Below are 18648 nucleotides of genomic sequence, written 5' to 3'. Positions count from 1 at the left end.
AAAAGTGTAACAGAAGGCCACAGCCAGTACGAATGACTTTCAGTCTTTGTGTTGTTTACAACTTTACAAGGTGCTAATTGTTTTACCTGTGGCATCTGTTTCAATCTCTTGCAAGTGATTGTGCCTGCAGCCACAAAATCCAGGCAAGCTGCATGTTCTGGCTGCAAGCTGCAAGGTTAGCATTTGTATTCTTAAATCATGCTAGTTTAAGACTAACTTCCCCTTTGAAGGCAGAACCTTGTAGCCTTAAATGTGAAATGAAAATGTTTAAAGTTTCAAAACCCCCGTATTTTTGACTTGTTAACTGAAAGCTAACTGATATTGTACCAATGAATGTGCTCTCACTCGTTTCTCTAGAAAGAAACTGCTGCCAGGTTTAATACTAGATAAATCGTGTAGTTTGCAGTAAACTGTAGTGGACACAAAGCACTATATAACTGTATACTGTCAAGTTATTAACCTATACCTACCTAGTCGACATAGTTGGTTGACATAATATGCCCGACTCATGCTAAAATACAGAATGCCCTGCTGTGATTATGTCATGTGGGTAACAGGAGCCACGTTGCCATGAGCAGGTATGCTCAGGAGGGCAGTAGAGCAGTAGCTGCTCCTGGTGAATCTCATTTCTCCTTCCAGAATAAAGAACCTTATTGTCGACAGTGACAACTGGATAGGCTCTACACTGTATGAGATGTACAGCACTGAAACAGACATGAAAACTAGGGCCAAAGTGGCAGTCAGTACTTACCCTCACTGAGAGTTTGGAAGATTTGGGGAACAAAGGGGGGGAGTTTATTCAATGCATAGGCTTGCAGTCTGTGTTCCAATTACAGAGCTCTGAAATGCTGAAATACATTTTGCCCTCCTCTTTTTTTTTTCTTTTTTTTCCCACTATAAACTGAAGGGTTTTTATCTGATTCTTGAACACAAACCACATACTTGAGAGAGACGGAGAGAAGGATTACGTAAGAGACAGTACTCATTGTTTGGTAAATAATCTGGTGACAGTAAGTGTCATCTGCCAAAATATGATTTTTCAAATTGTTTGGTTTTTAGAAGTGGAATAGCTTTACATTGTATAAAGATTAAAACTGACAGCTATTATGCATTCTGAATAAGAGTGTTAAATGATTCTTTTACACAGTATTTAGTTAAATGCAGAAGTTTAAATAAAGCTTGTTCTATGCTGTGGAGATAAAATACTGAGAGAAAACTGCTGCTTTCTTACAGTGCTGTACTGTTTCTTGCTTTATTTCGTAGTAATAATATAACCTATATATAATAATGTATCTAGAGTCTTGGTATGAAAACATGATTATTGATCTTACCAAACTAAAAGGAAAAGAATAATAACATGGAGTGCATTTATTTAATATTTTTTGCTGCCTTTTGTTAATATACAGAGCACTTCAGACTGATGTTCTATTCTGTATGTATGGATATGTCCTGGGCTTACAAATACATATGTGCTTCTGAATATATATATATATATATACAATATAGTAACCTCTCCGCAACTTCACCGTTGACGTAAATCTTAGAAGAAAATACAAAGCAGAGAACATTAAGCACTGTTTGCATACATCTGTATATCTGTGTGTGTAAATATGCACACAATGCTGTTAGTTATTTTATTTATGTTCCTTGTTGTCTTTCTACACTAATAATAATAATAATACATGTGCAGATGGAAGATACTATTTTTCAAATGCAGCGACACTGTTATTTTTGGAAGGCTTAGTGAACGGAATGCCTAGCAGAAATGATCATTCTGGTGTGCGTGTTGTGCCGACGTCTGCTGGGAAATGATAAGCCTCTGTAAAAGTTCTCTGTAGACTGGCCAAAATTTAAGTCCTGCCCAAGTAACACATGCCATGCTAAATTAACTCTGAGCACTGGTAACAGTAGGATCTTGTCATTGTGGCATTCCTTCTCCACTAACTAGTGAGGTGTAAGGCTTAGTGTTGATGCAACACCACACTAATATAGTCATACTACCTTTCACTCTCAAACCGGCTTTAGACTTTCATGTCCACATAACACCATATTTTGCATGACAACTGCTAAGAAAGTCATGCTGATGATTATTTGCAGCAATACACTTTCTCTCAAGTGGCCAAACAATTTATTAACTGTTTTTTCAGAAATACAGTGTCCCTGTCAGAAATATCCATTATACTTCAAAAGTGTAAAATTCAGTACAAATAAGATAAGACTTGTTGGTGGCCCAGTGTCAGGAGCAGTTTAAGGCAGCAGCAAGGCAAGCAGGTGTTTGTGGAGATAGATAAACAGAAGGCCACCTGGGATTGCAGACTGCGTGGACAAATGAGGGGCTCAGCATTACTCAAGCAGTCACACTTGGGGTTCAGATGGTCTTAGAGTTTGGAAGTGAGACTTCGACCTCATTCAGATTTATGGAAAAACTTCCATGAACTTCACTGAGGCAAGGAGCTATAACTTGTAGTTCTGCTAGCATTCAAAAATGCTGCACTTCTCCTTAATTTAAGTTCTGCAATGTGAATGGACCTGATCAGCAAATTAATAAAGTGTAACTTGCACTGACAGAGCCAGAGGGAGATATAAAAGAGATATACTGGAGTCAGGAGAATGAGATGTGCAGCAGAAGAAACAGTGAGTCTGCCCATGAATGCCTGGTGATGGCATATTGTGCTTTGCTGTCAGTCTGTTGACTCATATACACTTCAAAAGAGCTCTCAGGGGAGCCAGTTATACCAGTCGCTGCCTGATGCATTGTAAATCACGGCAGTACATTTTTTTTTTTTTTTGGATGGGCCTTGAGTGTGCCTAATGCTGTTTTGAAACATCATCTAATGCCACTGGAGCTAGGGGATTTCAATAGAAGGGGGGCAGAGGGATAGGGAAAAACCTGTCCCTACAGATGCAATAATTCAGAGCTGATTCTGGATTGTCTGGACATGTGTTCTTTGGTAATGTATGCTGCTCTTGTTCAAAACCTAGAAAGCAGCAGGAGCTATGGGCTTCGTGGAATTTGAATAGAGATGAAACCAAAAAGCTTAGCGTGCTCTGTCTCCATGGCCTATCTCGGGGAAGTTATACCCCTGAGGCTTGGTCAGAAAACAGGGCAAAGTCTTCAGAGTGTCTGGGCAGAGGTAGTGCTGCCAGCTGCTGCTTTAACATGGAGCTTCTTCTTAGGGACAAATGATTGCTTCTCCTCTAAGGAGCAGGCAGCAAGGGGTAGCTGTTGGCACTGAATGAACCTTGAAATGTTACAATCATGACATTATAGAAGATCAAGGTCAGGAATTTTAGCCAGGTTTCCTAGGTAAAGGAGGTTTACACAGTTGTGTTGCCCTTGTCTGCTGGTTTCCCTGGGTTCCTCAGTAACTTTAGAAGTTGTAGGACAGTTTCAGGTAAATTTTACAGAATTCAAAAGCCTTAAAGGTGCTTTGTTCCCGCTGAAAATGAATAGGTGGATAAAGACCGTGAATTGCTCCACAGAAGGGAAGTCTTTGACAGTTCAGTTGTGTTCTTAGTGGCAAACCCACAAGGGAGAAATTTTGAATGCCCCAAGCACAAGAGAAAAGGCGGTGAGAGCTCATATCTTAGTTGATAATGGGATATCAGAAACATGAGACAAAAAGCTGCAGGTAAATATGAAGAACATTTTACTCCCTGGGGAACTATTTGGGCCTTTTAAAGGTTTGATGGATCATTTGTATTATTAAAGCCAGAGCTGGGATGCTTTCAGTTACAAACTCATGTGCATAACTACGGTGATTGCACAGATAATGAGTGACTTAGTAACACCAAATCTGATGTCTTCCTGATTTCTCTCTGAAAACAATCAATCAACAAACAACCTAAACCAACCAACCAAATAAATCCACCACACCAAAACAAATATTTGTCTTGGTGAAGTTAGTTTTGTGCAAAGATGTTAAACCAATAGCTTGGCTTGTCTGTCCCTAGTCAGAGTTCAATTTCTAGAGATACATTCAGCAGTCTTCCTCTTCTTTTTTTGGTAGCTCACCAGTGGAATTTAAACAATGGGTAACTAATGACAAGGCTTTTATTTCAATTGCTGATAATGGAACAATGCCTTCAACTATATTGTTGGAGGTATTTATTTTTTATTTTGAATAAGTGATGGAAATCATTTCTCTCTTAAACTAGTTGAAACAGTGGCTGTTCCTATGAATTCAATGCACAGAACTGCCTATGGGAGACTTGCAGATCAAAGAGGATATGGTTATGAAACATTAAAACTAACTGTAATATCCAAGTCAGAAAGTGTCAATGAACCTCTGGTGCTGGCAATGCAGGAGCTCTCAGAGCTGCGTGGTTTTGCGTCTTGCTTTGGAGCTGAGAATGGAGGAAATCCTTCCTCTCTTGAGAGTGCCAAAGGGATAATTTTGATGGATCTTAAAATTAAGAGGAGTGAATATTTGCAAGGAAGTAAGGTGTTCAGCTTCTCATGTTGCTTGACAAAACACAAGAGGATTTTTTTAGATATCCTTACTTAATTCAGTGGTATCATGATTTCCATATACTTACTCTGAGGACAGGACAGGTATTGATCTCTGACTCCCAATTTACTAAATCATCCTTTCATAGCTATCAAAACTTGTAAAGTTGATGATCCTGTTTTGACAACAGCAGTTGAACACAGCAGTTATAGCTTGAAAAAAAAATTACATCCAGCCATGAAGACACAACATAAACACTGGTGTCCAGACCTAAGAGTTTAACCTGATTTTAGGTGTTTTCTGGTATTTGCAGTATCAAATTGCAATAATTCCACTGAATAATTTACAAAACACTTGAAATATATCTAAAATACAAGAATAGCTGTCATTAGAATAGGGAGATTAAGAATCAAGGGAGCTGACTCTCATATCTAATACTGAAGCACAGGGAACTAGCAGTGGTCTTGCCATATTCATAAAACCAGAACACTTCTTACTGCTGGGCAAACACTGGGGAAAAGATTCTCTCCAGTTAACATAATGCCATTTATATTCCCACAGATATGACCAAGCTCACAAGATTACTTTGTGCTGTTTTGGTATGCATACTTTGACTTCATGTTAACTTACTGTGCTTTCTGGGAATTGCTATCTGGCAGGATGGCAGCCAACCAGGCAGCTTTGCTACAATCATACTGTATACAATCATACTCTGCATACAGTCATGCTGTAGCAACGAAATGGTGCTCACTGTGTTACCTACAGACATACAAGTGGTTATATAGGGTCGCATAAGAAAGTGCTTCATTGGGTAGACAGAGCAATGGTGACACCTCTGCTTGCCACTTGGGCCTTAGCGAAGGGCTAAAGGCCGAAAAACTATAAAGCGCTCCCCAGCCTCTGCGGAATAGAGGGAGGAGATGGTGTGCAGAAAGTCTTTGAGACAGGAGCAGGGAGTGATGAGAGTCCCTGGTTTTGGGGTGTGTGGTTTGCAGATTCACTACCAAGATAACTGTATCAGAAGCCAGAATGTATTTGGATGCCTCAGAGAGTTTGTGGGTGCATGTTTTACTTGACCTAGGAATTGAACATGGGAGGTTTTACTTTAGATGGTCAGATAATGTGGGTGCTCATGTGATTGTGAGTTCACTACCTGTTGTCACTTGTAAGTCAGTGATATCTCTGCTGGTGTACCTTCACTAATATGAGCAAGTTATGGTTTACTGGAATGGTTTTGCAAGTGGTAGTGAATATACCATCTGCTGCAGAGACAAGACTTGAACTTCTTTTTGTTATTGTGCTACCTGGTCCTCCTCTGAGTCAGATGGATGCTCTAGATAAAAAAAAAAAAAAAAAAGCCTAATCTTATCTGAGTTGTGGCTTCCTTGATTAGTATATCAGGGGAGCTGACGTAGTAATGACTTACATATCTGAATTCTAATGAGGCAGGTGCTGTCTGCCTAATGTGTACCAAAAGCCCCCGTGTCAACAGTGAGGGCAAATGATGTAATGCCACTTTACATCCACAACCATCCTGAGATCATGAACTCACTTCTAATGATCGGTTTGAAATAGTACTTTGTCATTACTATTCCATGAACAGATTTGCTAGTTAACTAGTTAACTAATCCCTTGGGCATGGTAGAGCCTTTGTTGGGCCAAAAACATAAAATCAGATGTTTTGACCACACTCCTAGTGGTATCTAACCTTGTAGTCATTTTTAACCATCTGTAGAACGATCATCTGAAAACCCAGTGCAGATGCAAAGATTGCAACAGGAGAAGGAGTGGGAGGCAGTAAACCAATAGGAGGGGAGTTCTGGCATGGATTCCCATGTGCCACTTAAATCTTTAGTCATGTCTTTCGAATTCTTTTAGCTGTTACTGTGAACGATAGGTTTGGGAGGCCTCAGAATTCTCTAGCCTTTCATGAGTAACTTGGGTAATTCTTTTAGGAAATATTATATTATTTTGAAGTAGTAAAATTCTGCAGAGACGGATATAAATGAGTCCATACAGATAATTGTGGTAAATTTCATGGATTTAGGAAAGAAGTTGCCTCTCTCCCCTCCCTGCTCTGTGTTTATATAGCTCGGTAGGTCTTTAGGTAGGGTGGAAAATTAATTTTCCCTCCTTCTCCCCCCTTTCTTCCCCATGCTACTATTTCTTTCTTGCTATTATTTATTTGAAGAACATTTGTGTTATAAGAAACACAGTTGTTACTGCTATTTATCCTGTAACATGAAAATAATGAATCAGAATGTAAAGCAATATTATATTTCGTAGTTTTGGGGTTAGTTGTTGAGGTTTTTTAATGTATCAGGTTATTTAATCAGAGGCATGGAGGCTTCTTCTAAACTATGTACACATTGTTTCTCTGCTACTGAAATATCAGTGCTAAGTAATTGCTGAAATATTTTTCATTTTTCTTTTTATCTTCCCTTGGCCTTCACTGACTTTGAAGTTTGGTTCAGGTCAGGTTGTACATTCATCTTTTAAAGTATCTGAAGTGATAACCTCAGCTTGTCCTGAAAGCTTACATTTCTGTCCAACTATAATTGGACTAAAAAGCTCTTCATGGTCTGTACCAAAATTATTAGAGGTACGAGTGATTTGGTTTTAGTGAAAAATAAGAGACCTGCATCCAGCACTGTGCAGACTTTGGAAGAATATATCTTAGGGGAAAAACAGCTCTTGGATTTTTGCTGCAACTGTCACTGGTCAGTTTGCTTTCTAACAAAATCTGATTTATGGATATGAAAACAGGACCCTTGAAAGCTGCCTGTCCAGTGAGAATAATTCATTAATTAGCACTTCTTCAGTCGAGATTGTGAGCAATATAACCTTATGTCCTAGAATTTCCTTTTTGTCCCCGGAGAGTCTAATCTGTATAACACATTTATGTCTCCACATATGGTTATATGCACCGGGGCAAAAAAAGTGTTATAAATACAAAATTATATATTTTGCAAAGATTTATGTTTTCTGCATCAGCATCATAATCTCTGTTTGGCAGATTTCTATCATCATTCTGCTGGAGAATTTTGCACTCTCCAAAATGTAGAGTGCATTAAGACCTTAATTTTGAATTGTGAGCTGTTTTCCTCAAAAAAATGTTTAGATGTCTTAGAGAACAGCCATGGTGGGACGGTTTTTGTTCATCTTCAGAACTGCTGAACTGCAAACTCAGAACAACTGACCCTTGAAGTGGGGAGCTCTGGATTTTTATTTTTATTTTTAATTTTTATGTTTTACTTTGTTTTACAGAAGGGAACCAGCATGGCTGACAGGCGTGCTGCTTCTCAGCAGAAGCACATAAAAAATGGAGGGGGAGCTTGCCTGGCCAAGAGACAGGTGGGAGGCAGACCTGGATTCTCTGTGAACAGGGGCACTTGAGGAGACAAGAAGGAGGAAAATATTTAACTGGCTTGAAACACTGACAAAACGTGGACTTCTGTGGAGGCAAGGCCAAGCTTTACAGGACTCTCGGACTCTGTAGCGCTTCTTAATAATAAAACAACTGGTTGAGAAATTCCTTTGCTGAGCCTAAGTACGACGTGTTTTAGGTTGGGGGGGTTTTTTGTGTATGTGCGATAGTGCCTGTAGGTGTTGAACTAGAATTACATTTAGGAGGAGTTCTGAAAAAATATAAGATAATAACTGAGTACAAAAGGGGAATCATGGATATACAAAGCTGCAGTTCAAAGCTCTGTGATAGCCAGGTCAGGAAGTAGTGTGATTCAGGAAAGGCTCTACATGAGGAACTTGGGCCTGGGTACGAGCAATGTTGATCCAGAGCTAGAAACAGTGACCCAGATGGTTTAAAGATGGTTTGCTTTGGATTCAGCTGACTCTTTTGGGAAGTTAGCTGTTATCCTGGGTCTGGGGCCTCTACCTTAGATATCACCGAAGAATTGTATCAATCTTTGATTCTGCAGCTCTTAATGGCGTAAATAATCTTGATTTTCAGAATAGCAAAAGTTGTGTTGTCTTCCACAGCAACTTGCGGGCACTTCTAGTCTTGCTGCATTCATGGAATGAAAACAATGTGATGCTGTGGTTCATTACAAGTTCTCATGTTATTGCTATGTTATTGTGGGCAAGTCATGATCCTCCTTTAAGAATGGAAGATATAGATACTAATGGGGAAGTTGAATCCAAATGTTAACATTACAGAGCCTATATTTAGGTACTGTATGTTCTTACTTAGTGCCTTACTAAGAGGGGACGTATGTCCTGTGTAATGAGCTCTGAGGAATGCATTGGACCTGTTCTCAATCTGATAGTATTTTATCATGAGGTTAGCTTTGATATCAGTGAAAATATTACTCACAATTTTTATCCTTTGAAGCAGAAGAATTAGGTTCTTGCATGTGGGAAGACCTTGAAATTGGTTGTAGCCTTCCCTTGTTCTGTGTAGCTTCACCTCTCAGCGATAGTATTGAGATACTGCTGGAGCTTAATTATAAAGCAGCCCTTTCAGTATCTGCTACTAAGATAATGAATTAGCTGCCAAAGCTCAGGTTTGTCAAGAATCACACCCTTTTTCTCTAATTAACAAAATGCCTTTGCAGACATAGACATATAAACTCAGTGCTAAAGCATTACGATAAGGCTATAATGATCATGCCCCAATTTCCAACAAATGAGTACTTTCTTCATGAACCTTTATTTCACCATTTAAGAAAGAAAAAGGTAGGAGGAGAGGATAAAAAGGGAAATTTTTTATGGAAAATAACTACATTAATTTTTCTGAGAAGTGTTTTTTGTAATAGTCAAGAGTTCAGAGATCTAGGTAAAGGCAACGCATTTGAGTTTCTTTCCTCAAAGAGTTATCGTGTGTCAGCTGTGTTGTGGCAACAGCCACTGCATATGTGCTGCTAGGCTATAGGAAGTGTAAGGTAAAGTGTGTTAGCATGAACCTCCAGGAGAAAGCTTTAAGCTAAATTATTCTGTCTCCTTTTGATAAGCTAAAAGCAACCACCTACCGTGTTGCTGCAGCATGCTGCAAAGTGTCATAATTCAGCCAGGATCCTGAGGTGGAACTGCCCTGCTAAAGGAATTAAAACCTGTAATAATTCTTCTTTGGTGCCAGTATCGTTTGCTTTCAAAACACTGGATTAAATGAAGAAAGTTTGGCTAGATCTAGTTGCCCTGTTAGAAAGAGTGATTATGCAATTTTAAAAGTATTTTGGGACCAGTGACTTGAGTTCTTAGTGCTGGTTATCTCTGCATTCACTGAAGTGCAAAGTCTAGCTTTGTAAATGGCATTTGTTTGACTGGGCAGTCAGCCCTGGCTTAATCCCTAACTCTGACTCTGTCCAAGGAAAGCTTGGCCTGAATTTACTTTAAGGAATGAATACATGCAATGATATGCTTGCACTCTACGTCCTGTTTCTTCATTCATACCAAGTGGGAAACTGAACAGTGTGTACACCAACTCCTGCCTGCTGTCCGACATGGAAGGAACAGGCTAGGGAATGCTGAGTCATGTCAGATCTCACCCTGGTAGGACACAGGTTTTGTGTAGTGTTGCTGGAATGATTTACCCCATTGCAACCAAATTAAAAATACCACTAAACTGACTGCTATCATCACCCCCTAGCCCTCATGTTTATTTGTATCCACATGTGTTTGTTTACAGAAAACTGTTTACATTGTGCTTAGTACCATTTCCAATGCCTTGTGATCAAGTCTCACCCACAGGTCACTTGATGCAAATCAGTGATCCAGGGGCCTGGGTCGAACATGCCTTTGTGCAGCACATCATTTTCTCCTTGATCTGTGACCTAGAGATCATATTGAAAATGCTATGATTTTAGAAGAGCTAAAATTGGGTAAAACTGATTTTGATATTTTCCAGAGGAAGAATTAATTGTTTCAGGAGTTTATCTCCAGCATTGCAGGAGAAAGGAAAGTAAAATTAAGGTGGTTGTTAGAAACTTTTATGTTTTCAGACCATCTTTGCTGGTTTCCTCTGCTCAAATTCAAACACTGTAAGATTCCAGGGAGTTTCAGTTTTGAAGATTTCACCCACACCACTTAGTTAACTCTTTGTCAAGGATTCAATTTCACGTTTGTCTAGGTTACTGTTAAGAAATATGTTCTTTGTCTTCAGTCCACTATATTTTTTTTTCAATTTCAATTCTGACCATTGGGTCCCTCCACCAGTGAGTAGGTTAGCTAGTCTTGCTCTTGCATTTCAAAACTGTTTTGGAAGGATTGCTGTTTTTCCAAGTCACTATGTTGTGCTGGCTGTGCAAACAGGAGGGAGCTGAAAGAGCTGTGATTTCCAGTATCATGAGGACTGTTCAAATCCTCTGTAAGATTTAAAGTTATAATCTTTCTCTCTCTGTCCTCATTCTCTTCTGGAGTTCTTTCCCCACCACAGTGTGGAAACTTCTTTTAAAAACCATGATCTTTAAATATGACAAGTCATTCAGAGGTAATGCCAGTTACTAGCTAGAACAAGCACATGCTGCTTAGTCATGAAGTGACACACATCCCAAGAGAATGAATGTTCCAGCTACTGGATTCCTGCATACTCTGTAAGAGAACTCTTCCAGTCTCTTGTAACTAAATATTTATCAAGTCAGAGAGAGAGAATTGCTTCCTCTCTCACTCAGCTATGTTGTCACTGAGCGCAGTTCATTTCTGTGCTTTAATGGTTGTGTAGTTAGTTATACAAAACTATATAAAGTTATTTAAACAGTTTACCTAATAGAGACTTACCCAACAGCCTGTGTTACACAGAGTTACAGACCCCTGGGTTAAATTCCATTTTCAGGGCCTGAAACATGATCTTCCATGGTAGCTGTAAATACTCTAACCACTAAGCTAATATGAGAAGCTAAGTGCCAAACATACAGGAAAAAAGAAGTCTTGGTTTGGATTTTGTGAACACTGTGTATAGCTTAGGGATGTTCAGAGATGACCTGCAGGCTCCAGTTGTCCTACTGAACGTGCTATAGCGAAGAGCCTGGCTGAAGGTTTCTGCTTTGGGACTTCAGGAGTTTGCTTCACTCAGTGCCATACCTATGGAGTGATGCTAGGATAGGTTTGCAGACATCAAATCATGAAGGTGTACCAATATGCAGAGTTAGAAAGCAGCTTTTGCAGAAATCTATAGTGCTTATAGTGGTGTTAGTCATCTAGTATCACTTGATGTTGTGACTTCATGTTTATATGTTATTAGTGATACAGGAATGGATTAGTTATGTGTGTCCCAGTATTGTCATTTTTGAATGAGAATCAAAAAATGTAAAATGGCCCTTGAAGTATTCATGAAAGTATCTGAGTTTCTTAGGGAATAAACAGATCTAAATAACTATTTGTAGACTTTTAGGTTCTTGTTCCTGAGAAAGATACACTTATTCTTGTTCCTAGATGCTTTTTGACTCATTTGAAAATGTGACTAGATAAAAGAATACATTTCAACTATAGATATAATCACAGTGAGCTTGTGGGACACTACCCTACCCTTTCTTCTCCAAAAGGAGGGATTTAGCAGTTGAGGTTTTTTGCTTTCAGGAGCATTTTCATAGACTCTGAAAGTCAGGAAAATAGATAGGCTTTGCAGCATAGACAGAAGTTCAGTAAAGCAATTGCTTTATTCCAGTCTTGGCAGGCAGTGTGAAGCTCAGCAACCTTTTGGAGAAAACCACCAGGCAGTATTTGTTTGCTACATGGAGCAATATAACCTGATAGATCCAAGAGCTGCACAGAATTCTCTAGAGAAAAAACAACTGCTACAATTCAGTTTGCTACTAGATAAGTAACCCCTAAAGATTCAAAACACAAACCTTTGATGCATCCGAAAACTATGTTCCTGTAACTAAGGAACTGCCCAACTGCGCAATAGTTTCATTGTCTGGATATGTTTAACGTGACGTGAAGGAAGGGGAAGAAGTTTTCAGGATTATACTTTTATCTGTACTACTAAGTTTAACTATTAATTTAGCATCTAGTTCAATTTAATTCCAGGTTCTCATTTGCTCAGTTACTTGGGGTAAATGCAAAGTAGATTTAATGGCATTGTTTCAGATGTGCTGAATTAAACCAGGATGTGAAATCAGGATGTGGCCTAAACCGTAGTAATTATAACGTATTTCTCCACAATTCTCTTTTCAGTGCTTATTTCAGTTTATGCTGACAAATATTGCATGTTTTCTCTACTTGTCTTTTTTCCACCAGATGTTTTGAAAAAAAGTATGGTTGATGTTTAGGCCTGATTTAATGATTTGAGTTTGGGAGGTTTTTTTCTTGTCTCAGCAACAGCAGAGTAGACTTAGGATAGAGTTAGGATACATGATTATGTGTGAAAATAAATCAGTTCAGTTACTCTTTTGGAAAGGTGCTGCATGCTGCTCCTTGATGTGTTTACACATTAATTTATCACAGTTTCTACCACAAAGGCTTGCAAGCGGACTGCACATCTGCACCTTCCTTCTCACAGCACTCTCAAGCAGTGGGATTGTGGAACCAAACTGCTGTAGTACATCAGTCGTCTCAGTTGCAAGGCAAAGCCAACACAGTTTTCAGCTGCAACTTCAAAGGGCCCTACAGCACCCTCAGTTTGCAGTATGTGCAGACAGGGGTCATGTCTGTAGTTGCAGTCTTTGGGAAGGGTCTTAGTGTCACTGCCTCTGAGCAGGGACAGCTTTCCTGGTGGTAGGCAGCAAGGTTGGGTGTTGCTGGGGAAGATGTTTGGGGAAGGGGGGATGATATTGTCTTGAACGAACAGCAAGCCTCTTGCGTGCAAGGCAAAACCTTACAAGCAGTGTTCCACCCCTGCTCTGCAGACCTCTGGGGAGAGGTCTGTGGCTCTGCTAGATCCAGGACAGCCTCCTGGGAACACCTCACATGCAGCCTGGCTGAAGGAGGGTCTGTACTGCATGGTAGAGGGAGCAGGTCTGGCAGAAACCTACCTAGTCAGGGCTTCCCCTACGTTTGGCCCACTGGGATCTCCTCCACCAGAAGTAATGGTCTTGTAAATGGTTTCTCCCCTGTGAGAAGGGCAAAGCACAGTGGCATCTCAACAGGGAGAATTTTCTTCTCCTGCCAGAGCGGGGAGAGAATAACAGGGGCCTGAACTGTTGATTCCATGTGAGCATGACAGGTGTTATAGGCATATGGCTCTGCTCTGCACTGGGTGTTTGGCCTGGTGAGTATGAAAGGTCTTACCTTCCCTGGTGGGATGCTTTGCATGCAGTGATGATGTAAGAGGTTCTACTGGGGCAGCCAAAACAACAAATTCAGCAGCACCTCATTTGAGACGTGTGTCCCGTCTTCCCAACATACCCAGCTCCACCAATGAAAGCAACTTCATCAGCAGTTTGTGACATAAGTCCAGTCCTGTGGCATTGCAACAGATTCAAGGCCTCAGTTCCCTTGAGTTCTCTGTTCTCAGTTTCCCAGACTCAGGTCTTCCCCAGTACTCAAGGCATCAGCCTTCAGGGTGCAAGGTGAAGCTTGTGACCACTTTGCCTTATCTGACTATGGAAGGGAGGGTAGTTTAGGCAATGTGAGGACTATGCTAGCAGGTCCATGAGGCAACACCAAAAGAGAGCTCAGGCTCCACACAGAAGAGTACTTCTGTTTTAGTGTGTCCTGGTATACTGGGTGCAGGGCATCCTCAGATAAGAAAGTTGAAGATGTCCCTGCTCGCTAGAGGGGCTTGGACTAGATGACCTGGGAAGGTTTATATTTGATATTAGAAAAAAATTATTTTCGTGGAAAGGATTGTAAAGCATTGGAACAGGCTGCCCAGGGAGGTGATAGTCACCATCCCTGAAAAAAATATGTGGATGTGGCACTTGAGGGCATGGTTTAATGGTGAACGTGGTGGTGGTACTAGGTTGATGGTTGGAGTTGATGACCATGAAGGTATTTTACAATCTTAGCATTTCTGATTCTACCTTCAAAGGTCCCTTCACACCCAAGCCATTCCATGGTTCTCTGCTTCAAGTGGCAATCACAATATACAGATTCCTGTTTAATCAGGTGTGTTTCCTGAGTAACAAATATGATGTGGCTGTTTTAATTTTCAATTCTGTGTGAAAAAACTTTGGTTTTATTAAAAAACCATAATCTCCCTAGAAAGATAATTATCTGCCCACCACCAACAGGATTTTGATGGAAAACCTTTAAATAAAGGTTGTGGAAGAAATGTTTGCCTGGGTTCAGAATGCTAGTTTAGTAGAATGGTAATGTAATATATTAAAGAAGTTTTGCCCAGGAGTGCTGGATGCATTAAAGATTACCTTGGTTCTCTATGTTTTTAAACTAGATGTCTGTGGAAAGAGAAGTAAATCCTGTGTTCAGTACCTTGGCCTTTGCTGTCCAGTGCATTCAGCAACATTAATATTTACCTTGTACATTATTGTCTCTGATTTGGAGATGCAAATATGTACTCATAAGGTCGTGTCAATTTTATCAGGAGATTCAGTTTGCCAAATCTTGCAACTGGATTATTGCCATGGTTGTGACTTGTAATGAAAGAGGAGCTTTTACCTATGCCATGAAATAGGACTCCAGTGAGATTTGTCAGATATATAATAGATGAGACCTTGAACTGAAGGGACTTAATGAGTCATAGTGATTTGGTAAATAGCATGTTTTTCATGGTGCCTGTGTAAGAGAATGACTAAGAAACCCAACCCTCAGGATGAGGATGCAAATAAAAAGGGAAAACTCTTTGCTCATATCCTGACCAGATAGGAACAGTCCAGGCCCCCCATTTTGCCAGTCCTTTTTCTAAAGTTCAGAGATCATCACAAGAATACATCGTATACTACAGTTCTGTCCAGGCTGTCATCCACAACATCCATAGATTAAAGAACAGCAGGAACACTGACAGCAGCAAAATACTTTCAGGTCTGAGATAGAAATAACTTTTAAACAAAAGGAAGAGAAATATTTCTCCTTTGGACTCAGACCACAAATGGGACATCTCAAATATGTGAAGGTGGAGTTTAAAATGGAGATCTGCAAGTAATTTCAGCTATATGGCTTTTGCAGCACACATTCTAACACAGAGTGCTTGTTGCAGCAGTAGTGCTGTGCAATAATTACATGGAAAAATAATTTTTCTTTCTCTTTTTATATTTATCAGTCACCATTAAAGAGCTCATGTAGCATTAAATGCAAGTCTGCTGTTAAAGTTATGGTTGTAATGAGAAAAGGAAAAGATACTAGATTAACATCTGAATAAACAGGAGGACATGATCCATGAGTGATTGATCAAGATTAGTTTTACCCATCATATTTTTAATGTGCAGGTCAAAAGTTTTCTCAGTAAAGAGAGAGCAGCTTTGGGAGATGACCAAACTTGTAGTGAAATGTCATTTTAATATTTGGCTAAGCAGAAAAGCCTTATTTTAAGTTGGGGCGGGATAGCTTAAACAGCAAACTATTTTGCTGCTACTGCTCCAGTCAGCCAAACTTTCAGAGCATAATCAAAACCACATCCATCATATAGCATGTTTTTTCCCTGTTCTTGCCAAAACTATTTCAATGTAAATTAAATGTTTTTCTTTCTAATCAGAAAGAGTGCTATAACCCCCAGAGGGCTCTGAGCCAGAAACTCCTCAGTTTTAATCTCAGCTTCTATGAGGCTTTCTAGGTTGTTTCCTTCTCTGAAGGGCAGCAATAGCAGCCTACATAACTAATTTTCTCTCAGGATGAATCCTATTCTTATTTGGAATGTGAAAGGGAGCGAGGAGCCAGCAGAGCTCATGGGGGGCTCAGCCACTAAGGAAGGAGGAGGAATTCTGTTGAAGCCCCGCTATGTTAGGTCTCTCTGCTTCTGAAAACCCAAGCAGGATGACAACAAAGTGCTAACCAGCCCAAAGTCCTGGTCTTGGTCATGTCATGATGTTGCCACACAGCCTTTCTCAATAAAACCTATACAAAGGAAACTATTTGGTGTGCAAAATATTTATCCCGCCTCTTTTGGGTCACAATTTTGCCTTTAACTGCTCTGTATGACACATTTGTGTCCATGCAGTTAACATCTGAATTGAAATCTGTAGAGTCACTTCCACAATAAGAATGAATCTGCATGAGTAAGGATGACACACTGCTTCAAAAATTCAAGAGGCAAAGTGAGAAAAAATTAGAAACAGGGCAGTGTCATCCCTTCCACATAAGTCTGTCACCTTCTCTCACCAGTTGCAGGAGTTTGTGGCTGGTTCCAAATCCACCTACCCTGGCCACAACCCATGTGCTGTGCATGCCTGGTCCCTCCCCTGGGCCTGTGCCCTGTGCAGCGCTGCTGATCATGGCTGTTGCCTCTTGGAGAGCCAAACCATGAGCTCCATGAGCGTTTCCATCCATCCCTCTCTCTCTTCTTTTGCTAGCACCCTTCTGTTGATAATGCCCTCCTTCCCCACACATCTCTGCCTTTAGTTCTCCTAGTCTCCATCCTCTGTATTGAGGGCAGCACACAAGGACAGTGCTCATTAGAAGGAAAAGAGGAGTCTTGATCTATACACCTGTTTTTTAGGTAGAAAAATCAGGGGGCACAGAAGACAGTAAAATTTTAACTTGATGGTGTTAGTTTATTTTCTGTGCATGTTAGTTGTATATGCATCTGAATGGATTGTCCCAGCCATATGAATAGCAGAACTTCTGGTTTCCAGGAAGTTACCTGTTGTTTCTTTAAAATGGCTGTCAGAGTTCTGGGGATACGTTGCTAAAGCTGACCACAGAGGACTGGAATAAATGCAAAGTCTTGATTTTCACTTGAAATATTAAGTAAACTTCTTAGTGAAGCAAATCAGTGGAACTGACATGTGGTTTGATCTGAATTTTCCTTTGTGGTTTCTTGTGTCTCAGTCTGATTGCGCTCCAATAGAGTCAGTTCTGTTCTTGCCCTTGCTGGAAATGATCGTCTTCCTTGTCTCCCAAAACCGCTCTTGGGCTCACCTACCTGATGCTCCTTTGTTTTGTATGTTTTTCCATCATCTCACCACTCAGAAAATGGTCAGCCAGTGCCTTTCTGAACATACTGTTCCTATTTCAGCCAGGTTTCACCATCTTGTTCAATCCCTTGCTAACCTTTCTCTGTAGCCATTATAGACGTGAACAATTATACTTGGCCTGTTGGTATCTCCTTTCAAGACCAGAAACTTTCTCCACGCCTCAAGGTATCACAGCATAAAGTAACTTCAGATTCTCAAGTAGAAAATATAAAGATAATAGCTTTCCTCATCTGTCAGATATACTAATGCCACACTACTCTCCACTGCTCTCAGCAGCACACTAATCTCTGTCATTCACTGCTATCAGAAGACACTAATAATCCCAATTCCCTTTTCAATACCAGTAACTTTTATCTCTCTACTCAGCTTGTCTTTCCCATTTGGCCTTTTTCCTGAGTCACATGCAAAGAATTTTGATCTTTTTATTAAAATCTCTCCTTCCTTCAAAAACCCCCCACCAACTTTTACTACTATTACTAGTTTGCCGCCTTCTGACTCGTACCAGTAGACACCTATGCCTTTGCATCAGTTAAAAAAACCCTCTGTAGCATTTGGTCTGGGCTCTCCATCATCACTATTATTGCCATTGCACAGAATTCATGAGCTTGCTCTGTAGTTGGAACCCCTCTGCACTTTCTTCTGATCTACCATTCCTTTCATGTTGACAGTCCAACAGCTTCCTGTTGAATCTCAAAAGCTCCCTTTTTAGCAAGCAAATCATGAAAGCATCTTTTTTTCATCTTTTTAGGGTTTTCACGAAATACAGTTGAAACTAATCTTAACCTTTATTAGTATTTCACAGTAGGTAATTAATTACACTGTGTGCTGTTCTGAACAAAACAGGATTAATTTTTTGCAGTAGCTGGGAAGGGGTAGAGCTAGGACATGGAGGTTTGTTCTATACCACCTCATGTCATTGCCCCTACCACAGGGGATAGAGACTCTCTTCTGGGAGAAGGGGTTCCTTCTGTTGAGAAAACATGGCAGAAGGAGCCATCCAGTATTGTCTGTTATGGGGGATTTTTTTTCCCCATATGAATAATTTCTTTTCTTATACCTTTTGTTATTAATATTGTTGCTGTTACTGCTTGTTTTCTTATCTCATTGCTGTTTCCAGTAAATTGTTCTTATGTCAAATTGTTCTTTTGTGCCTCCAGGTGACGAGGTGGAGGGGAAGCAGCCCATGGTTTTAGCAGGAGTACCATTCCTAAACC

At 40.1% G+C, this 18648-nt stretch overlaps 1 long non-coding RNA gene across 1 annotated transcript in view; it reads left to right on the top strand.

Moving 5' to 3' along the window:
- The window catches only part of LOC113964106, a 34403-nt gene that overhangs the window by 9050 nt on the left and 6705 nt on the right, over positions 1–18648 (top strand). The window contains exons 2-3 of the long non-coding RNA XR_003533055.1: positions 7719–7946; positions 9353–9357. This is a non-coding gene — a long non-coding RNA (uncharacterized LOC113964106). The remainder of the gene's footprint in view (positions 1–7718; positions 7947–9352; positions 9358–18648) is intronic.

This window comes from Neopelma chrysocephalum, unplaced genomic scaffold, assembly GCF_003984885.1.
Source record: "Neopelma chrysocephalum unplaced genomic scaffold, ASM398488v2 Primary Assembly neopelma1_22, whole genome shotgun sequence".
In the NCBI taxonomy this organism is placed as follows: domain Eukaryota; kingdom Metazoa; phylum Chordata; class Aves; order Passeriformes; family Pipridae; genus Neopelma; species Neopelma chrysocephalum.
Note: the sequence above shows the minus strand (reverse complement) of the source record. Positions and strands in the feature narration are given on the sequence as shown.